We start from the raw sequence: 22927 nt of genomic DNA on the forward strand, positions 1-22927 counted from the left end.
CTCCCTTTCAGCACCGGGAGCTGTCCGCCGCCGACAGCAATTACCTTCAGCGGGCGGCTCCCCGCTAGCTCACTGGCAACGTGAAAATGGCTCACTTTCATCACCTTAATCGTTGTCCTCGCGGAGACAGGAGTAGGGGCAGCGTCCTCCGTCCCGATCGGACGTTGGGAGATGGTGGCAGGGAAGACACACAATCTCTGTAGCTTTATTTTGCATGCAAACATTTTTATCTGACTTTCCAAATTACCACACATGATGTGATATTGTGAAAATGACTTACACACGTATAATTGTTGTTGTTTTTTTTTTTAAAAAAACCCGTAAGCACAATGTGGACATGCTTGGAAAACCTACTGGTAGTGAACATTTGTGGGATTCTCGGTAAAATTTCATCTTTGAAAAGAGGAGTCAGGGTTAGCAAGATGAACCGGTGGGTAGGAAGTCTACATGCAACATGAATTTTAACTTCTCTTGAGTTAAACTTGCATCTCCTGGCAAAAGATAGGCCAATTTTATCAATTTGGTTGGAAGCTGAGGTTGGGGAGGAAGGGCTCACACTGTGTGTGTGGCCCGGTGCGCACAGTGCACAGCAGTTTCTGGAGAAACAGGAGCACAGCCCCGGCAACAGCAGGGCGGCAGGGCTGTCGGCAGGTGGGGGCGTCTCAAGGTTCTGCCGGCACCGTCCCTGCCCCGTTTTGCACCTGACTTGTTTATTTTTTTCCTCTCTTGTAAATTTTTATATTTCATACCTTGCTACTGAACATGCCCACTTATTTCACTGTCTGATGTGTTATGTCTGTTTTCCATGCCATAATCAATTAGCAAAAATAAATAAAATGTTTTGCAACTTCAAAGCTTTTTAAAGTTTTTCTATTTGTTAAACTATACTTCAGACGTACAGTTTTAAATGCACAATCTGATGATCTGTTGATTTTGATTTTCTTTTACAAAAACTTCACACATGTGATAAAAATGCAATTGCTTCTCGGTGGAAAATTTATTTTGTTGCCTAAATAATATTTCTAAAGTCTCGCATGCAAACAAGATTTCTGACTCTGCCTGCAAGGCAACCTAATTGGAGGGAGACGCTTTGTTTTGGAAAACATACTATACCCTCTAAAATACTTTGTTTCCTCATGACACATTTTTTTGTGGCTACATTTTAAACTTCAAACAACGTGACATTTTATTTATTCTCAAATATGGCCCATCCTGAAGCCCGCCCAGTGGCAACAAGGGGCCAGGGAGAGGCCCCTGGGTGCCGACCACCCTGTTCTGACACTGGCGTGTGGCTCGGCCACACACCCCTCCGGCCCGTGGTTGGGGTCTCCGACCGTCAGCCAGTTTTTCGGAGGCGCCTGGGGCTTTGCCACAGAGTCTGCCGTGATGTGCAGCCTCGCCGGAACCCTGCCAGGACGCAGGTGAACGGCAAAGTCAGGAAGAGGGACATCCGGTGTTGCTGAATTCTTATAAATAAATCACCCCAGATCATAATTTAATTGTGATTTATTTTAAGGTTCTAAAAATGCCCTCCTCATCAAGGCTTTCTCTGGGGGGAAATGTGCAGCTTTCTTCTGAAAAGAGCAACAGAGGATAAGCTCGAACAAAAACTTGAACACGATTAACCCATTTTTCGCCAAGTTTCACCCCGCTGTGGGGCTCTCCACACGCCCCTGACAGTGACCCCCACTCCCCCCCCCATTAACCTGCACAGGCAAGACGCCGCCGAGTTAAAGAAGTGTCTGTGCGCATAATTTTTAAAACTGTCCTCTTGAAGTTATGGGGGGGGGGTGAGCCATATCCAAACAGAATGTGTGGCTGTGATAAAAAACGAGTATTTTAAGTGGGCGTACTGCACACACGAGATTTAAATACAGCCCATAATGATAAACCTGTGCAAGGGAGGCCACCACACACGGTACTTCCGTGGTGACTGCGTGGTTTTTCTGGTGCCAGATTGTTTCAGGGAGCAGCTAGACATTCTCCCATCAGCGGGCTGTTTCAGTGCAACATGGTTTCAGTTCGGAGCGTGCTTTGTCTCTCCCTCTCTCTCTCTCTCTCTGTTTCTCTCTCTCTGTCTCTCTCTCCCCCTCCGTCTCCTGTCCAGTCCCTCTCTCCTTCTCTCTCTCCCCAACTCTGCCCTGTCTGTCTCTCTGCCCCCCACTCCGGTCCCTCACACCTGCCTTGCTCGAGCACACACAATGATTTTTCTATGCCTGTTTTCACAATGAAACTGTTTTAAGCTTTGACATTGTAATGAGTCCTCGGGGTATCTGTGGAAGTAATCGGAGATGGCAGAGAAAATGCAAGCCAGGTGTCAGAAAACCAGGAGGAACCCAGAAATGCTTGTTTATCATGGAGAGAAATACTGAGGAGCATGGCTGTATCGGGCTGCTGGGCTAGAAAATTTCCGTCAAATGTGTCTCTTTAAAGAAAACCCCTGCTCCCCACGTGGTGATTACTGGAGAAGTGGGGAGGGGGAGGGGACCCTCTCAGCCGGAGTGGAAGGGGCACTGTGCCGCGCGAGGGCCGAGTGGCACAGGGCGCTCTCGGGGAGCGCGGCTGGCGCTCGTGCTGCGGAGATCTCCCGCAGGGCTGCGTGTCGCCGCTGAGCAGCCGGAGGTCTGGGCTCCGGCGTCGGCCGGAGGCTGGGAGGCAGCGGAGCCGCCTTGGAGGCTGGAATCGGGTGTCCTGCTAACTTTGGGCTCCTGCGCGCTGCCCCCGCCCGGACACCCGTCTGCCTGTGCTCAGTGGCGGGTCACGGCTGCTGGTGGTGCTGCCCCCGGCGGGCACTCCTGGGGCCCGGGTGGCCGCCGGCGCGGGCCCCGGAGCACAGGGCGGACGGGGTGCACATGCGTGGGGGACAGGGACCAACACGTGTGACGGCCCCTCCGGGGCAGACACGGCCCTGCCCGCGCCCGGGAGCGGACGGCGGAGCAGGATTTTGCCGGCCAGACGCCCACTCTCCTGCATAAAGGTACCTCTTTCCTTTCATGTAAAGGTCGCCTGAGGTTTTCCTGGCTGTTGCCACTTCAGCTCTTCCGAGTGACCGCTCGGCCACTTCAGCACACGGCTGTCTCCTTGACTACCTAGCTCCGGCCGTGTCTGATGACAAATTATCACACTTCTTAGCCCCGCGTGGCTGGGCGGACCACCTCTCCAGCGGAGCGGCTCCGGCTCCGGCGGGGTGGTGCCCCCGTGGGCGCCCGGCAGCCTGGACTTGTTATTAAACAGGAGTCTGCGTTGGAGGCCCGCGTCCGGGGGGAGGGTGGGAGGTGCTAAGGAGCCTGTGTGGTTTGGCGCGGCCTTGCCGAGTGCTGCTGAGCGAGGGGCTGGCTGAGAGTGCGGGGTCTGAGCCGCCGCTGGGGTGAGGCGCTTACTGCTTACTGTTTACGGCTCGCCTCCAGGAGCCATTTATAAAACCAGCTCTTCCCTTTACCCAGAAAAGGGCTGGTGGAGCTCCTGCGTCTCGTCCCCCTTTGTGCCTCGGAAATCTGGTTTGGCCTTGCCTGTTCAGATGAAACTTTTCCTGGTCATGTTCTCCCTGCAGACAGTGCTAAAAGGTGCATGACGGTTTAACTCTCCTCGGGAAATCGTTCTGTGCCTTTTGTTTTCCAAGGAAGCGGTGGAAGCAGCTCGCGCTGACACAGACCTGAGTGTGGCTGGCAACCTGCTCGCGACGTGCGGTCGGCTCGTGTTAACTCTTGGGGAGCTGCCCTCCCGCTCTGAGCCGTGGCAGGGCGGGCTGGGGGGCCCTTTGTGTCTCCTTCTGAGGCCGAGGGGCGGCACCGTGCGAGACACCGCGGGTCCGGGCGGCCGCGTGGGGCTCCTTGGGCCGCGGCGTGGCTTCACCGCCACCTCGGCGACGGGGGCTGGTTTGGAGATGGGCTGCCTCTCCCGAGAGCTGCGAGCAGCCTGCCTCTGACATTCTCCGTTCCCATCTATTCCATTAAATACGGCCCTGCACATGATACACATTCTGCTCTAGAGATTTAGGGGCCTGTGGCTACAATGTAAGAATCATACGGCATGCCTCCCCAATCTCGCCCGGCTGCGTGGCGAGCTTCATAAACAGGAAGGCTAGCCATCACCGGTGGTTTGATCCACGGCCGCACCTTGAGCAGCGGCCGGTGGCGGGGCTGCCCGCCCCCCCCACCAGGGTCTGGGGAGATGGATGCGTTTCGTGCAGCTTAGAGGACGCAGCCCGAGACAGGGTGAGTCGGCAGCGGGCGGGGAGGCTGCCGCGCTGTGGTCTCCCGGGGAGCCGGCCGGCGCGCACGCGGGGCCGGTCCTGTCTGCGGCGGCCGCCAGCACGCATGCCCGCCCTCCCTGTCGCTTAGTGGTGTCAAGTTATTAATTTCCATCTTCGACTTCAGGCCTGTTAGTTTCCTGTCGGAAAGCATTATTACTTTTGTCCATGTGGCAAAATAATTAGCATACAGATGAGGAGCGGCCCGTGCCTGCGCACCGGCGGGGAGCTGTGCCGTGGGAAGTTGACTGGGTGAGCGGGGGACGAACGGTGGGCGCCGGGGAGCCCCGCCAGGGTTCTGTGGCCGCGGAGCAGGTCGGAGCCTTTTCCGGGTGAGTCCCCGGCAGACAGGGGAGGCGGGGTGGCCGCCGGGGGAAGGGCTGCCGGCCCAGCCGGCCCCGCGGGGAGCCGGGGGGCTGCCGGCGCTGGTGCGGGGAGGCTGGGGCTCGCCTAGCCGCTCCTGCAGGTGAACGCGTGCCGGCATCCGTGCCGAGGGCCTGGCGGCGGCCCCCCTTCCCAAAGTGGAGCAAAGTTCAACTGCGTGTGGTCAGCAACAAAAGAACAGTCGGGGCTGCCGGGCTGGGGCGGGGGCTGCCCCCACCCCCCACCCCCGCGCGTGGGTCTGGAGTGGGAACGAGCTAGTGAGGCATCATTGTCTCCAGTGCAGCAGCCATTGCCCGGTGTGTTTAATTAGTATTTTCTGGAGCAGAGCATCCAGACCGGTAAAACGAGCCGACCCCTGTGTCCGTGGAAGGCCAGACGTGATTAGTTTTGACTGGTGTATATTTTTCCTAGCTGGAGGGGGGTTTTGGCTAATCCCACTGGCAACTTACTGGACGTTATGAAAATGGAACTGAAGTTTCTATTGATCTGTAAGCTCCGTAGATGGGAAATGTGAGAATTAACGCAGCCCCTGGTACTTCCAGTGCTTGTCAGAAAAATGGAGACTGTTTTCACCGAGCAGTCCTCTGAGTTGAGAAATAAGTGTGATGCCTGCCGGAATCCTAATTTTCTTTATTGTCGTCGGTGACACACATTTCTTATATAATTCCGTGACCGTAGTAGTGTGAGAGGTGCTTCCGTGTTTAGTTAATATCGTGCCATCTCGGGGAATTCGCTGATAAATAGTTCCGTCCTGTTCTCATAATTCCTAGTCTCCTTAAAAGGTAAGGTTTTCATTTTAAATGACCTAATTATTTCATCTGCTTTCAAGGTAGAAATTAGGCAGAAATTGTTATCCTTTAACTGTCTGTTTACAGTTTCCTGAATATTGCAGACCACTGGAGTTTATTCTGCTTTTATTTTTAGGCTTTTTTTTTTGAAAGAGTTGCTTTACTTTAGCTGTTGACTTGTACACAATGACCATGAATATTTGACAGAAAATGCAACTTTTTGAAAGGTCATTTCTCCTGTTTAAAAAAACTAGGCATTTCCAAAAAAGAAAAGAACAACAACAAAAGAACCACCTCAATGAACCTAAACCTCAGAAGATGTTGCAAAGCACATTAACCCTTCATGGGAAGCCTCTGACACTTGGTGTTGCTCATTTTCTCTCTCATACTCCAAGTTTCTAAACATGCACATTGAGCTTTTATTTGGCATAATAGGTAAATTCTTCATTTTTATATCATTTTATGCATTTTAATGCATATATATGCATATATAGCCTATTTTATTTTATTTTATTTTAAAATTTGCTGGTAAATTAGAATGAAAAAAAATTGAGATTTTTTTAACCCAAACAATATTAAATGCCAAAATATCCTCAGACAGATTCGTGCAGTGTTGTCTAGAGAAAAGTAGCATTTCCATGATTTTCTCTTTGCTGTGTGTCATTTCAGAGTTGAGCCAAGCTCCCCGTGATTAAAATAACCCCTTTCGGTTGCACGGTGGGTTATACCTTCCCCAGGACAAACCACCGGCGCTGTGTCGGCCTCGCGTGCCCGCTCATGGGGGGGGGAGCCCTTTCGTGGCACCTGCCACGCTTCCTTTGTGCCCGGCTGCCTTTCAGGGGTAGAGCCCAGCGTCCTCTTTTTTAAGGGCCAGAATGACGCCACGTCACTTTCCACTTGACAGAGTTACTTGGTGCCACTCTGTCACGCCGGTCCTCAGGCACCGTGCAGCTGGGGACGGGGGGGCGGTGGGGTGGGTGGTGCTCACCTGGGAAGACAATGAGAGGCCCCCGGGGTGGGGGGAATACGCTCCTGGCCACCTCGCTGAAAGTGTGATTTCTAAGGGGGTAGGTTTTTTTGGTTTTGTTTTGTTTTTTGGTTTTGGGTTTTTTTTTGTTTTTTTTTTTAGTTTAGCTCTGAGGTTGAAGATCAACTTTGGGTGAGAAAGCAGACTTGCACAACAAGTTTTGGGGCAATCCACGAGATGCCCAAACATGGTCTGCAGTCCGACACCCTTTGCTTCCCCTGGGGCAGCGTGGCAGGCCCCGGGGCACCTCGGGTCTCAGGTGGCCGGTCCCCCTGCGTGGACCGCCCGCCGCCATGCCTGCGCAGGGCGCCCAGGGACCAGGGAGGGAGATGGGGGGAGCAAACCCTTTCCTCTCAAAGGTCGCTTGAGCCTTTCTTGCTCCCAAATTCTGTGCTGTCATGTGTTGTTGCAGTGTTGGGGGGGCTGTAGTGAATGTCTCCAGAGGCTGTGTGTGTGCACGCACACGTGTGTTCCAAAAGTGCAAGCGAAACGCTGCGTGTCAGCTGACAGTGGGTGAGCCGCTGGGTCAGCGTGTGCTCCGGGGCCCCTGCCCGAGACGCACGTCTGCGCCTGTCCGCGCGGTGGAGAGGCAGGCGCCCGGGACGGCGCGGCCCGCCGGCCGCCCTTGCTGGAGTCCCGCTGCTGGAGGGTGCACCCCGGTTGTGTCGGAGAGAACCCCCTTGCGACGGCCGGCCATTCGCTGGGGACCTTCCCGAGGGTGGGGTGCCAGGCTCAGGCCTGTAAATCAGACAACTCACAGATCAATGATTTATGGGGCGGGGCTCCTTCTGGCACATGGGCCAGGATTATCCTGACAGGATTTCCAGCCCCAGCCCTGTTCTGAGTGTCTGAGTAGCATCTTCGTGCTGTGCCCTCGGCCCAGGCACGTCACGGACGTCAGGGGCACTCAACAGGATGATGGCTTCTGCACAGTGAGCGTTGCCCCCCCCGCTCCAGAGGCTGCCGCCTCACTCGGGTCTTGCAGGGGCGGGCAGTTCTCAGAGACGATTCCCCGTCTCTCCCAACCTCCTGGCCCCGGACGGGGGTGCCGCCGGCCTGGGCCCCCGGAGCACAGGCGGCAGGCCCAGGGCACCGTTGCCGTGAAACAAAGCTGGCCAGGCTGGTTGTGGAAATAATCGCGTCTGCTGGGCACCCCGTCGAGAGCCATCAAATCAGGTCTGCAAGGTTGTGCACACTCGGAAATCAATGCCGCATCTGCTCGTGGGCCCTCCGGGTCGCTGAGACTCCCACCTGCCTGATGCATCTGGGCACGAGCGTTTCGGAAGCCGGGCTCCTGCAGGATGAATTTAATACGTCTTGAGGGCCAGGCACGAGCAGATTGGTTCTATCTCTGCACCAGGAAGACTCACACACATCTGTAAGAACACAGATTTTCAGCAGCCCCAGGATGAGGGGATGCTCTTTTGTGGAACATCCCAAGCCTCCCCCCTCCCCACCTCATGCCAACATGGCATTTTTAAATTAGGAAGTTGATTAAAAAGGGCTGGAAGACCACGGATGTGGTCCTTTGGCATCCACCCAGCTGCTTGTCACCTGGTCAGGAACGTCTGGCTCCTCACCAGCTTTAGGGAACAGGGACATCAGCCTGCGGCCGAGGGACAGCAGGAATGAGCCTGTGCTGGGGTGCACGCGGGGGGCAGTGGCGCTGGCCTCCTCCCTCCCTGTGGCCTTCTCTGCAGACAGACTTGCTGGCACACAGCCTGCAGTTTTCACCCCCAGCACAACTGGGTGCGTTGCCCCGAGAACGCCGGGGTTCCGATTTCTCAGCGGTCGGGGGGTGGGTCGGAGCGCTTCATGCTCTCTGGATTCGGATCCCGGACTGACCTCCGGTCCTGTGGTTTGGCGTGGGCGGTAGTGCTGCCGGAAGAGGGCTGTGCAGCTCCTCTCCAAGAGTAAATAGTCTTCTTCTTCTTCTTTGGTTAATAAGGGACATTTCTCTCCTCAATGGCTCTTTTCGGGGTTTTGGAGTATATAATCAGAGCAATAAAAGCGTATGCCTAATTGTAGTGTCCCTGTGGCCAACGTGGTGTGAGCAGGTCGCATTGTGAATTCAACTGTGCCCGCCCACGCCACGTCTGAGCACTCGCCCCGGCACGGCACGCCAGAGGGGCAGGGGACCCCGCCGGCGGCCTGACCGCAGCAGACTCTGGGCTGGGGCACCCCGTTACCTCGGGGGTCCAAGTCAGGGGGCTGCCTTCCCCTTGGGACTTCCAGCGGCTGGCTGTGATCCTCTCTGCTGCTCTCCTGCCCTGGGGCCCTGCCTGCAAATGTGTTGACTGTGCTTGGGCTCTGCCTCTGAGAAGAGCTCAGTGACAGGCTGGCGGGGTCAGTGACGGGCTGACAGCTTCCCCCGGAAGGAAAGATGGACATGAGTGAGGAGGATGGAAGCGGTGGCTCCTCACACGTAGCCCCTCCCTCATGCTTCATGCAACACGCGTGTGCCGAGCAGAGCCCAAAGGGGTGGGGCTGCGAGGTTTGGCCCACAGCAAGTCAGGGTGTGTGTGTGTGTGTGTGTGTGTGTGTGTGCGTGTGTGGTGGGAGAAGTAGGTCTACAGTTGTGGGTGTGTGAAACACAGAGTTAGTAAAGCTATTGTGACAATCATAACCTGCATGTCTGTTTCTACATAAACAACCGTGAACCTACTTTTGCCCCACCCTGTATGTACATATGTGTTTATAGGTATAGATTGTATGTAAACGTATGCCTATTTAAGTATATATGATACATTATATGCAAGCGCATGCATAAGTGTATGCTTACATATAATCTATAAATAGATGCAAGTTATTATTTGATATATTACATCACACACAGAACATGCATGTTACATTGCCCTTGACATATGATTCATTGCCCATAACACATATACCATGCTACACATTATATAGATATATCCATAGGATAGAGACACAAAATATATATTTATTTTTAAACACATGGATTCCCGGTACAGGGCGGTCACCCCCCGCCCCAGACCTCCTTTCCCCGCCCACGCGGTGCCGTGCGCGAGGCCACCCCGAGCGGGGGGGGGGCCCCCGCTGTCCCTTCCCCGACGACGGGCCCTTTAGGGACCGGGGTGGGGGGGTCGATCTGAGAACCGGCCCCCAGCGGCACCGACCGCGGAGTCGCTGTTCTCCAGCTGGTCGCACGTCTGACACGAGTTTATCCCGTCGTTCCTCCCGAAGTCCTGCGCGGAGGCCCTGCCACGCGAGGTCGGTGGTCGCCCCCCTGCGGTGTCCGCGAGCACCCGCCAGCCGCCCCTTCTGCCGCGCAGCCGCAGCGGAACCCCGCCGGCTCGCCGCGGGCGCCTGGCGCACTGTCCCGGGGAAGGAGCGTTGGCCGCCGCACGTGTGTCTGGCTCGCAGTCCGCACACCGCGAGGCTGCGCGTCCCGAGACCCGCCGCAGAGCAGCCGCGTCTGGCGTGGCGCGGCCCCAGCCACTGCCCGAGGGCCCGCCCGCAGCCCACGGGAAGGCCCCGGGTCCCCTGCCCACTCCCCTGCGACTTCAGTCTGGGACCGCCGCCGCCACCCAGGGGCAGGCAGCGGACAGGGCCGTGACTGGGCCGTCCACAGGCTCACCACTGGCCGCAGAGGAAGAGCAGAGGGCGGGGGGGGGGGGAACCGGTGCTGCCTCCTGGACCCGGGGCTGCCGGGCGCACCCCTCTGCTCAGGGACAAGAGTGTGGAGGTTGAGTCCCGTCAAGGAAAACTCAGGCTGGAATCCGAGTTTCATGTCCTCGCGGAGCCTGGAGTTGAAGCAGCCCAGGCAGCCAGCGCTGCCTGTCTTTGCCTAGAAAGAGGAGTCTCGGATTTCACACGGTGAAAGGGGCCGCTTGGTGCCAGGTGCTTGCGTGGAACAGGGAAGAGAGTCTTCCTTAGCTGTGCGCTCGGATAAATCCTGGACGGATCTGTTGTGTGTTTCTTGCGTTCACATGGCGTGTTTGGCATGGAGTCAGCACTCGGAATTTTCCATGGAATTCGCCTTGTGCACTTACCAGCGTCTTTTGTGGCTTCTTCCGTGGTTCTGGGAACTAGAACGGTGCAATGTTGTTGTTTTTTTCCTTCGTCTGTTGTTCCTGGGGTTTCACTAACTCCAAAACAATCCGTTTCCCTGAGAGACCCACACCCTCGGAGCGAGCCTCGAACCCTTGTGCCCGCTCCCCGGGGACGAGTCACCACACCTGTTTACCAACGGCTGAGGCACCCGTTCGCCTGGCCCCGGAGTTAACGACCGAAACCCGGTCTGATCAAGGGGGCAGTGTGACGGGGAAGACCACCCACGGTGTGCGATTACGAGGGACTCATTCGTGACGCGTGACATCTCCCGTGCGTTAGATTGTGAGTAAGTTGGAAAATGTTCGCCGCCTGTGGTCAATGTCCCCAGGGTGGACCTCACCCGCCCGGGCGCCAGCTCACAGAGGGTCTGTGGGGAGAGGTACGGCCAGTGACATTTCTCGTAGGTTCTTCCCGTCTCCAGAGGCCCACACGCACCCGTGAGACCCTGTGTTCGGTGTCAATGGCGTCACTGGCGTGTCAGGGATGCTGGCGAGGCAGTGTGGTTGGAAGAATGGGCATCTCCGCAGGACGGGGCAGAAGTAGTTTGCAGCTGGGAGCGTGGGAAACACAGTTCACTCTCGTGTTATTACTGGTGAACGTTGGTGAACTGGTTGTAGCGTTTTCCGCACCAGCAGCTGCAAACCTACTTCTGTCCCACCCAGGACACTTGGGACGCCAGCCCCTGCCTTCTCGCCCACCGGCACGGCCCCGTCTCCCCGATCTCCTTCCCACTGGGGCTCCCCTTCGGCCTGCCTTGCGTTAGCGACCCTGCTCACTCCCGCGCCTGACTTCCAGTTACTGAGGGGCAGGGCCAGGAGGACCGTTCACGACCCCTCTGCCGACTGTCCAGGGCTCTTCAGGATCGGAGACTCCGCCTGGTTTGGCCCGGCCCCTGGGTGGTGCCTGTACCCCCGGTCCTGACTCCCTACCGTCTTCAAGATGACTGATGATGCTGGAGACGCCTCCCTTCCCACCAGCTCCTAAAGGCGCTCTCACCCACCAGCGCGCACCGTAGTTATCTTTCCCCCTTTTCGTCCTTTTTATTGTCTACATGAGGCTTCCTGTCCCTACGGAGCAGGCCGCGATGGAGAGCCCACCCGACAGCACCTGGGGTGCAAGGACCTTCGTCCGAGTCCAGCTCTCAGCCACGTGGGGCGAGGTTGCCCGGGCCGTTCCAGCCCTCCGTGTCTCGGTGTCCTTGCTGAAAACGAGGGGACTAGCTCCATGGTTTCTCCTCCCCAGCCCTCACGTTCTGTGGCCCCGAGCTGCCGTCCCCACGCGGCCCTGTCCCACGGACGGGTCGCTGTAGGCAGTGCCCTGCCCAGGGCGGCACCTTGCTCCTTGCTTGGGGTTGTTCTGCAGAGAGGAGCGGCAAGACAGCCTGGCGCCAGCAGCTGGAGAATCTGGGGGAGGTGCTTTTCCCACGGGTGGGTCTGAGCTGGCTTTCCTGCACCGGTTGACTTGGCATGCCCTTCGTCTGATCCAAGGCTCCGTGGTCTCTGGATAAGTCACCGGACTGTGTGTGAAGCTGGAACACGTAGCTGAAAACGGACTTCCCCTTCAGCGCTTTTCTCTCTGAATTGTTTATTTTGTGACTCTGGTTGACTTCCCTCTGGAGGAGTCTCCCATGGTGCTCCCTGCAGTGGGGGGTTGTCCCGATGGGCTCCCACCCAGGTGCGTGCGGGGAGGGCTCTGTTGCTGCTGCTTTGCTCCCCCGACCGACTCGCCTGGCTGCAGGGGTCTCCTTTCCTTGCGGGGGGGGGGGGCAAGTGAAGTGTCTGGAGCAGGGGCCACTAAGCTCAGTGCGGAGAGGAGCAGCCCCACGGGCCGTGTGTGTCACCTTCTCTCCAGGAAGCGGTGTTCAGGTAGCAGTCACAGCCAGCGCATGACAGGTTAATAGAAAGTTCTAGCAGCTGAAATTCTCAGCACTTATAATCTGTTACACAACCCGTGTCCTACTTCTGGTAGCCTAAAGCAACCAGAGAGACAGGATCTTGCGGGGACAAATAACCCCTGAGCTTTTGCCACAAGAACTGGTGGTATGTGGCCTCCACCAATTCACATGAGCTGAGTTTGTCTTCGACATCGTCCAGGGAAGTCGAGAAGACTGTTGAGCCCACCGTGGGGGAGGGGAGCAAGACAGGACCGAGCCCGCGGGCAAGGTCAGGCAGCCCCCTCTGCACACCTGAGATGCAGACCCCTCACCTGAGACACTGCAACCTCCCCCACTCACTGCTACCAAGGAGGCTCCCTTGGGAAAAGTTAAATGAGGATGTGCTTCACTTAATAAAACCATCTACTCTTCCAAGGGCTCGGAATGCCACATGCGTAATTTTTAAGAGTTGGGAACTGCTTCTCACGCCCAAACCAAGGAAGGGGTTCAGCGGGAGATGGAGCTGCGTGCGTGCGCGCCGGAGGGGGTGGCGCGCGGGGAGGAGGTCAGCAGGACAGAGCCCACAGGCAGTACGAGGTGCGTTGAAGGCGTACACTCGGGCAATCCCCCATTCTCATTTAAAGCGGGGTGCGGTAAAATCACGCTTTTGGGAGGTGGAAGTTCGGTCCTGTGAAGTGACGAGCGCCCTTATTCTCCTTCCTGCAAGTGCACACTCTTTGCACGTCCCCCCGAGAAACGGACGGGAACAGACTTCCGGGGAGACGCCGCGGTAGCACAAGGAACGACCAGCCCTCGTTTAAAACGTGCGCTGCACCGGACGCCTCACTGCTAGGCGACACCGCGTAAAGCCCCCAGGACTCTGTAGGTTCGCGGGCGCTGTTATCATTTCGACAATCACGGAAAGACAAGAGAGCGTGCTGCTAGGGAGCTCGGGTTATTAAAAACAGGGTGTCCTGTTGAAGGAAGCGAAGCCCAAGCCAAGGGCGGAGCTTCCGCCGGCGAGAGTGCGGCTGGCGGGTCGCCGCCGCCGCGGGGGGCGCTGGAGAGACGCAGCGCGCTCCGTGCCCCGGTGTCTGCGGGGCCTGCGCGAGGCTGGGTCTGAGGCCTCCTCCTCGCCCTGAGGATCCGAAAGTCTAGTCGGGGATACAAAATGGGAGGATGGAGAAGGTCGAACGGCAACAAGCCAACAAAACAAGCCCGATGGACAGTCGAGCCACCGGAAGAAACGCTGTGCGCCCCCTGGCGGTCCCCTGCTGTCCGCACGCAGCGCACCGACGGTGGGGGGCCCGAAGGGCACCCCGTTTCTGCACCGCAGGCGGCCTGTGTGGCTCATAAGTAGGGGTGGGGGTTGGGCCGACTCCTTCAAAGACGTGTAATTTGGAAGTGTGGGGAAAAGACAGGGCAGCCTATGTTAATGTCCCCGGAGTGAGTGTAGTAGATCGCGACGCCTGGACGGCTGTCACCGTCGCGCGCCGTGCCAGCGGGGTGGGGGGCGTGGGGGGGGTGGGTGGGGGGGTGCGTTCTCTTACCCGCGGCCTGAGCGTGGGCTCGCGTGGCCTCTGGGGGCTTGTGCATGGAGATAAGGGGGAGGCCGTTCCATTTTGGAAGCCCTTAACAGTTTGCTTTTTAAAAAGTTCTCAGAACTGCACCGTTTCATTCTATGGCCTCAATATATGCCAGCCAAGGGGTTTATCCCTTTTACTAGATGATTAACAAAAATACCAAATACCTTTAATTTTGTAATAGTCATAGATAATTCCATGCCTTGTCTCATAAAACAGTTGAAAACGTTAAGCGCACGATGGGAATGGTTAGCTCCGCTCCGCTCTGGAATTACGCAGGTGGGGACTTCTCTGTTTCCCGCGGACGGGCGCGCTGCCGAGACACAGGGGCTGCGGGCCCCAGGTCGTGGGAAGGGAAGGGCGGCGCCCAGGCGTGTCCCCGAGGTCACGTGTGACGGGAAGTGGGCCGCGCAGTTCAGCTTCTCTGCGCTCTGCGCAAGGTCAGGTTTACGCGTGACCCCGAGAAGGCGCAGCGTCCCCAGAAGTGAAACTGTCAACGATCGCTCTCACCCACGGGGTCTCGCGACGGGCCGACACCCCGTGGTGAGCCACGGCCCTCGATACTCACACAGCGACGGCGCCCTCGGGGCCACTGCGCAGGCGGCTCCAACGCCAGCTGTGACGTCAAGCAGCGTGTTTCGTTTTTTTTTTTCCCCTGTAGTGGCTCTTGGAGGAAAAGTGTCCCGCTTTCCACTTCCGTATTTTCCCCAAACTAGCTATTTTAAACGGATTTATAAGCCTCCGCCACGCCTGGCTGTAAAGCCTTACCCAGAACGTCAGCAGCTCGCGCAGAAAGGAGCCGGGCGTTACCTCCCGCGAGCTCCGCTGCAGAGAGCCGGTCCCAACCGGCTGGCTCCGCCCCCTCCCAGGGCCGCGGAGGCGGCGGCGCTGCAGGCGCTCGTCGTGCAAAGGGCTGTGCACGCTCGTCGTGCTCGCTTTCTGGGCTCCCCTCTTCTGCCAGCCGAGATTCTCGGAAAATGACGGGCTCCGTGCTACCAGCTTCGCTTTTCCTCACACACAAGTGCTGTGACTGGGCCGCAGACGCCGACAAAGCCCTGCCAGTTCCTGCCCTTCCCTGCAGGGGGCGCCGGAGGGGGGCGCGCAGACCGGGAGCCCTCGGCCCCCGGGAGCTCGGCAGGGACGCAGGACGTCCGTGCTGACCGCGTCCCCGGCTCCCTGCGGGCCCCGGCCCTCTCTGTCTTCCTCGACGCCCCGGCCGCCCGTGGTTGCCCGGCGATGGCCCCCCGGCCGTCGGCTTGCTTGCCACGGGGCCAAGAAAGGTCCCCCCGTCCGCACTCTTCCTCCCCGTCGTCCTCGTCGCCCGCTCAGCCGGCTTCGGGCCAGGGGCTCCCCTCGGCCCGCTCCTCCGTGTCTGCGCGTCCTGCCCGGCGGGCCTCCCGCGGCGCGCGCGCGGGGAAACGCCCTGGAAGCAGCCGGCCTGCTCCCCGCCGTCCGCGGTGAACCGAGGGCCGGCTTTGTCTCCCTCTCCACGGGATCTAAAAATAGGAAGAATGGATGCGGGGCCGGAACTCTCAGAAAAGCCACCGGGAGTGAAAATCCTCAGGAAGCCTCGGAAGTGTCATGCTCTTCGGGGGGGGGGGGGCAGGTGCGGGGACTGTTTTGCGGTGCTGGGTCAGGGGTCAGGGGTCGGAGCCACCTGGCGGGATGGCAGAGGAGGGACCGCAGAGGCGGGACACTCTGGGTCCTGACAGGAGTGGGTGACGTCACGGGTGTGGGGTGCCAGCCCTCATGTGCACTCGTGCCCCCCCCCCCCCCGGGATCCCATCCTTTCCCAAGCCCCCGGTCCCGAGCCCCGGTGGGCGAGGCGGCCCCCCAGCCGCGTCCCAGAACGCGTCTCCCCTGGCCGCACACCTGCGCCCGTTGCCACGGAGCCGCGCGGCCTCACGCGCCCAGCCAGCCGCTGCCGTCCTTGCAGCGGAGCGTGGTGACTCATGTGCATCCCAGGCGGAGACATGAGCTCACCGGGACCCAGCCGCTGCAAGGGGATGCGCTCGGAATCGCAAAGAGCTGGGGCCCGCCCCTGACTCAGCGGCAGCTGCCGCCCTCCCCGGGGGCGCTGGGCCTCCCAGAGCCGGGCTGGGCTGTCGTGGTGACGGAGTCCCAGGCCGGAGAGCCATGCGTCTCCAGGACCGCGTGTCTGCACTCGGGTCCTCTCACGGGATGGCGCCTCTGGGGGACCTCTGCCGGCCCCCACTGAGCGCGCACTCGGACCAGGCTGCCTCCAGGCCAGGACTGAGGGTGGACCCAGGACCTCGTCTGCTTGCTCCTGTGCCAGAACCCGGCCGGCGGGAGCGAGGGGCCGGGGGCCTGGCCTCTGTCTGGCAGGCGCTTCCCAGACCCCCGGCTCGGGGACTGCAGCCCGAGTGGGGCCCCCACGGGGTGGAACTCAGCAGGGGTGCCCTCGTTGACCTCTAGCACTTGGGGTGCAACCGCAGGAAGGCTGCTTGGGGGCTCCCTCGCGCCCCACGGGAGACCCGAGTCTCTGAGCACCTCGCCCGCCCTCGCCATGCCTGTCTGCGCGGCGGAGGGCGCACGGGAGCGAGCTGACGAGACCAGGCGGAGCCGGAGCCCGATCCAGGCGGCTGGGCCAGGTCCCTGTCTGCATTCATCAGCCTGGGAGGCGCAGGCGGGAGGCGGACACGCGTGTGACGTGGTCTGCGGGGGCCTGCCAGGTGGCACGTGTCTCGGGGCTCACAGCCCGTCGGCGGGGGTTTGCCGTCAGCCGCCTTTCCTGCCTCTTGTGTGATCTGGGTTATGAGACTCTCAAGTCCCTCCCCTGGCATTGGTCGTCTCGAAACCAGACCCCACTGGCCACGCTCAGGCCAGGGTCTGAGCGCCACGAGGGGGCTGCGGGGGGTGTGAGGTGAGACGCCAGCCTCTTGGGGTCCGGCCCAGTGGGTGCGGCGCGCCCGCAGATGGGAGGCGGCAGGAAGTGTCTCCTCTCTCCTCTCCTCTCTCTTATCCGCTCCTTTCTGCATTTCGGCATCAGGCAGACGGGTTTTGCTGTGCGCCCCCTCCAGCTGACACTTGTGTGCATAACTGCTCTTCCTTCCCCTCCTTCAAACCCTTCATCGGGGCAGATGCTGTGGGTTCTAGGAGAATGAGTCAGATCCACCCTCTGCCCTCAGAAAGTCTGTGGACCTGCAGAGAAGAGAAGACTAATGTACGGAGGGCTGTAATGTGGTGTGGGATTTGGCCCAAATGGTAAGGAACTGTCAGTTAGATGTTCGGGTTTTCCGGAAGGAGGGAGAGACGGTGGGGAAGGCTGGGTGGGGTGACAGGCAGAGGTCGTGTCGGAGACGATCTCGGGGGGAGACGGAGGATTTGGACAGATGGTTACAGACGGGGAGAGATTCGGGCAGGCAGGACGAGGCGAGAAAGCCCCTAGGAAGGAGAGCACACGTGGCCTTTTCCGGGGGTGGCGTGGGGACCCCGTGGACGCGGGGACGGGCATTTCCCGAGGCGTGGCGGAGAGCGGGCCTGGCGCGCTGGCCGGCAGGTGGCCGAGGGTCACGGCGTCGCCCGCGCACGAGCCCCCGCGGGCCGCGATCGCGACTTTGTTCTCCAGATAATGGGAAATTACGGAGCCTTGTGTGCCGTTGAGTGACAAGGCCGGAGCTATTCTTCGGGATAATTAACCTGGCAGCCAATCAGCGGCTACTTCCTGCCAATTCCGCCGCTAAAATAGCTCTCCCAACTGTTCCATCCCTCAGCCCTCTCCCGCGGCGGCTCCGAGGAGACTGTCATTATCTCCCCGCCGGACGGGGACAGTAGCCTCGAGCGCCGGCCCCCCCTTCCACTCCAGCCCCCCCCCGCCCCGAGCACACGCTCCCCATTCTGTCTTCAGACCCGTGAGGCCAGGCGCAGCCCGGGCGTGTTTCTGGGCTCACGCGGCACCAGGGCCTTCCTCCGCCCTGGGACTCGACCCGAACTGCCCCCCACCCCCCCAGCACGCAGGGAAACCCCGACCCCCGCTCATCTGCCCTCTGTCCCTGCGCCGTCCTCGCCGACGCCGGGGGATGGGGGGGTCGCTGCAGCGAGGAGCCGACTCACCCCCGCTCACGGTGCCGGGTCCTTCGCGCTGTCCCCGCCCACCGCCCCCGTCCTGCCCTGTGTCCACGCAAACGCCCGCTGCCGCTGTCCCCCCTTCGAGGGCCGGGCCAGATGCACTTCTCCGCAAAGCCTTCTAATGCCCCCCAGAGGACGTCAGCCCTCCCCCCGCACCTGCGCAGGTCCGTGTCACAGGTGCCCGGGCCGCCTTGCACCTGCCGCGGTGCACCTGTGACAGTGGGGCGTCCCCTGGGAGGCCGCGACCTCCCGCCCTCCGAGAGCGTCTGTTCCCGTGTGAGCGTGGGGGTGCGGGTGCCCAGTGACGCTGTGTGGGCGTTGGAGAGAGACCGGCGGGCAGAGGCAGGACGTGGCCGCCTCTTGGTGGCCGTCGGTGTGACCGACGCGTCGTCTTCCGTGAGGGCCTGGAAGGTTCCGGATTCCACGTCCCGTGTCCACAGGAACGTCTTTGTCCCGAGTGCGACGGCTTCACTGTGGTCCGTGCGGGGCCACCCACCTTCACATATGGACACGGGCACGTGGTCCCCATGTGGAGGGCGTGCCACACGGCATCAGGACACGGGAACCGTGCACGAGCTCCCGCCGCGTCCCTGAGTCCCCGGGGGCTCCCTGTGGAGGGGCGCTCGCGGCCTCTCCCCTGCCTGCGCGAACACTCCGCCCGCCGGGAGTCCGGCCTCCGACGGGAGAACCTGGGCCTTCCGCACGCACGCCCGACTTCCCCGCACCCACCCGTGCAGACGGGCGTGCCCCGCCTCGCTCGGGCCGCGCGGTGCCACTCACACAGTCGCACGCCTGCCACTTGAGTTCGCGCGACGGAGGAGGACCCTCGAGAGCTCGGACTCCCAGGCCTCGCCGCAGCCATCGGCAGGTGGTCCGAGGACGTGGCCTCGGGCCCCTTCGGGAAGGAGACGTTTCCCTTTCCCCCCAGTTTTCCCCTTAGGAAGCAGGAGCTGGGGGGGGGGTGTTGAGATGCAGAATTTTGGGAGGCGCGCTCTCCCAGGGGAGCCCCTCAGCAGAGGGGCCTCCGTCTTGTCCTGCTCGGGCCGGGAAGGGCCACCACCCTGGTTGTAAAAAGAAGGGGGACAGACAAGCCCTGGGCCCCCCAGACGTCGCCGCCGAGGAACAGGCAGCACGTGGCACGTGACACCCTGGCGAGTCCTGTGGGCTGTCTGTCCCCGTGGCAACGAGGAGCGCTCCGTGCTGCATGACGATTCCAAAAACGCCAAGTTATTTCAGCAGTTTAAATAGCGTGGCTATGCTGGGTTGAACTTACTAGGGGGATATTTAGACATCGCGCTTTATTTCTGTGTGTTTTAAACCAGAAGTTGGCTTCAGGGGTTCACGGGAGCCTCTGGCGTGGGGACGCGTGGCATCGGTGTGCGTGGTCCAGGACCCCGAGGTGCACGTGCTCCTCACACGCCGCCTGCGATTGCCCGTCTCCTGCCCGGGCTCCGCCGCCGCGGCGGTGGTCTCCGAGATGGCCCTGGGCGGTGTGTGAGGTAGACACGCAACCTTCGCCCTCTCGTCTACCGCGTCTCCAGCACCGGCCGCGTTCCCCACGGCGTGGGGCCGGCCCTGCCCAGCCTTCGGACCACGGCGACACAGACACAAAGAGCTAAGTCGCCCCGTGAAACTCCTTCTCCGGGAGTGAGCCGGAAAGATTAAAGGATTTAAAATAGGAAAGTAAGGAGGAACTTAGTGCTTGTTACTAAACACGAGTGGAGGGGGTGAGGAAGCTCGTCAGTCAGCGCACGAGGCGCAGAGGAGACACAGGGCGGGCGCTGCGGAGCCTGAGACCCCGGCTGCCCGGTCCCGCGGACCCGCCGCCCACTCCCACAGAGCGGCCCCTGCTCCCACTCCCACTCCGAGGGTCCCTGCGGCCCGAGCCGCCCCCTCGCCGGTGTCTGTCACCTGCGCTTCCGCGGCGCTGACCAGTGCGCGTGTCCCTTTCCCGCCCCAACCCAGGCCGCCTCCCCTTAGGAACGTACCTCAAGGCGTTCGTTGCTGCCGAAAGGCCGCCCCAGCGCCCGGCACGGAGGAAAGGCGTCGGCAGACACCTGCCTGGTGTTTCGTCGGATCTGGGACGCACGTTGTCCGTGCTTCGTTGGATCCAACGTGGCTCTGCCTTCTTAGCTGGCCTTTCGGAGCCTTTTTGTTTCCTGCTTCCACATAATCTCAGTTCGCATTTTTGGTCCGGGTTAAAGAGTGCCCAAGAGGCGCCGCCGCCGAGGAGTGTGGGAAAGGACACGCGTGGCCGGGGCAACGGCGTGTGTGCGGGTGGGGGCCCTGCTGGGGCCCCGGGTGAGAGGCCTCCTCTGCGGGCAACGGGGCCCCGGAGAGCTCTCGCAGGGCGAATTGCTCCGTGCCCGGTTCTCCTGAGGGGTAAAGCGACAACTGTTTACACTGGTGATGCTGTGTGCCGCTCACGCGGCCGTGAACTCTGCGGGCTTTCAGGCCAGCTGGGGTTTGGTGCAGCTTGGCCCCCGGAGTCACTGAACTCCCTCAACGTGGGATGCGGTGGGAGGCGTGGCCCTCTCCCACGCGGCTGGTCGGGAGTGGTCCCAGCGCCCACGTGCGTCCCTGCGGCAGGAACCAGCCGTGGGCCTCGAGGCCCGCAGCCGAGGGCTGGGGTCCTTCCTCCCGCCCGGGCCTGACTGAGGGTGGTGACGTTTCTTGGGACACAGCAGCACCTGATTTTCGGGTTTTGGCTACATCGCTCTTTGGCACATTTTGGTACACAAGTCGGTTGGTAGGGGTCTTCCGAGCTCCCCCTCTGTGCTGAGGAGGGACAGGTGTCTGGAGGGTGTGAAGGGACCCACGTGGCAGCGGTGAGCGGAAGAGCAGGTGCGCGGGGAGGGCGCGGGACTCCCGGGTTCACCCGAGGGTGCCGGCCGGGCGCTCGGACCGCTGCCGTTCCAGCGTCGGCTCTCCGCGCTTGTCCGCAAGCCCCTGGCCCTTGACACCCCCTCCCACCTTTAAAACCCAGCGTGATGCAAAGACACGTGTGTCAAGGTTATCGGAAGGGTGAAATCAGATGATTTTGAGAAATGCGAAAGGAGTCTCCCAAACTCGGTTACTATGACGATGGCTATTCTTTCTAAGTTGTGTTTAACCTGGAATTAAGGGTTGAGCCCGACTGCTCGCCCTCTGGCAAACAGTAGATGCTGAGTAAATACGGGCTGAATAATTTAGTGAATGGGTAAAAACAAAGACACGTACTTACCGAAAAGGGGCTCAGGCTGACTATTATTGAGGGGCGCTCACGGAGCCCCCCAAAGTCAGCAGTGCTCCTGCTTCCCCCTTGAAACTAGAAGTCTGACTCCTGAAGCCGTCTGCTGGTCCTCTCCCAGGGACTTTGTTCCTCCCTCAGATGATGATCGCCTCTCCCATGCCTGCAACCCAGTTGATGACGGGTTTCGGCGAAGTTTCAGGAAGACGAGACAAAGGAGCCCATTTACATTCTCCAGGAGGCGCGGGGCCCGATCAGGCCTCCGCTCCTGGTGCCGCCGCCCGAGCGCGCGGAGCCGCCTGGCTCCCGGGGAGGGGGGGGTGGGGGAGCTCATTGTTCGCCGCGAGCAGACACAGCCCCAGGAATGTGCATAAATCAGCATGTTTAGTGGCAGGCACAGTCATCGCGATGTGACATCTCCGTCAAGTTTGTCTTGACGTCTGGCAAAAATAGAAGTGCCGCCGCCCCTCCTCCTCCCCGTCTCAAAGGAAGAGCGGCCCGCGGCGTCTCCGAAGCTCACCTTCTTCCACCGAGGGGCGGATCCGCGGGCGGGAGCAGGCCAGGACTCCTCCTGTGGGTTTGTTTGCGTCCGCGGGCGCGCGGCACTCTGAACGTTCGCACCACACGTGCTGATAGGTTCAGCAGTCGCTCGCTTATTCGGTCTACTACCACTTCAGCCTCCGGCCGGACTGCACACGGGTGTGCAGAGCTCGCTTCCGTCGCGGGGCTCCGCCACGTTGCCCGTTTGTGAAAACGACGGCACGGCCACTGAGTTCCCCCACGAGGGGGTGCGCGTTCTCCGCCGTGGCTGGGGAGCGTGTGCGTGTGGCTGTGTTTCAAGGTGACGGGCGGGAGCGGTGTCTGCCTGTCATGAGTGTGGCTTTTGGAGCGGACAGAGGGCCCCTGGTGAGCCTGACCTGTCACCCCAGTTTTGTTTATTTTGCACCAACAGGACACACAGCTCACACTGGCACCTGGCACGTATTTACAGTTTTCCTCTGGCCGTGGTCACCCGGGCTGGTATTTGGCTGCTGTGGTGGGTCTCCAGGGCATTCCCACAGCGAGATTTTCAAGTAAAGGGAAACATTACAAGGACTACACTCACCAGCCCTTCCACGTGGGTTCCACCCTCTGCTACGGCCAAGTGTGGGGACCGGCGCCTGGCCCACAGTGGGGCTCAACCACGGGAGTTGGGTGTTTGCTCGTAAAGTGATGGAGAACAAATTTGCAGGTGAAATGGGGCGTGTTAGAATTTGAAAAGCGTTTTCAACACGTCTGTCTGAGACCAAGTCGGCTGCCGTGCAGGGCAAGGCGAGCAGATAGAGACCCAGGTGTGCAGAGACGAGGAAGCCGGGAAGGTGGCCGGGCCGGCGAGAGGGACGCGGCGCTGGCAGGGGCGGGGCTCAGGGCCACCGGCCAGAGGCTGACGCACACGCGCGTCCACGTGGCCTTCAGACGGCCTGGAAGGGCGCCCCGGCGCCCGGTCCGGCCCTGCGGCTGCGGCCCGACGTGACCGGACGCCGTTCCGGGACGGTGGGGACAGCGGGCGTCCCCCTGGGGCCCCGGCAGCAGAAGGCCTGGCCGGGCTCCCGCGGCCCCTGCTCCCGTTCCCGTAAGATGCACAGATA

The 22927-nt window shown here is 60.3% G+C and overlaps 1 protein-coding gene across 7 annotated transcripts in view; it reads left to right on the top strand.

The window, feature by feature from the left end:
- MYT1L (myelin transcription factor 1 like) overlaps positions 1-22927 on the top strand; it is a 321839-nt gene that overhangs the window by 1959 nt on the left and 296953 nt on the right. For 6 of the 7 annotated variants that reach the window (XM_045844649.1, XM_045844650.1, XM_045844645.1 and 3 more), the window contains exon 1: positions 4455-4581. The exons of the other annotated variant lie outside the window; for it this stretch is intronic. The gene's annotated coding sequence lies outside the window, so the exon portion shown is untranslated. Of the gene's footprint in view, positions 1-4454; positions 4582-22927 lie in introns of those variants that run through there. 7 annotated transcript variants of the gene reach the window in all.

This window comes from Phyllostomus hastatus, unplaced genomic scaffold, assembly GCF_019186645.2.
Source record: "Phyllostomus hastatus isolate PE091 unplaced genomic scaffold, TTU_PhHast_1.1 phas_contig_402, whole genome shotgun sequence".
Taxonomy (NCBI): Eukaryota; Metazoa; Chordata; class Mammalia; order Chiroptera; family Phyllostomidae; genus Phyllostomus; species Phyllostomus hastatus.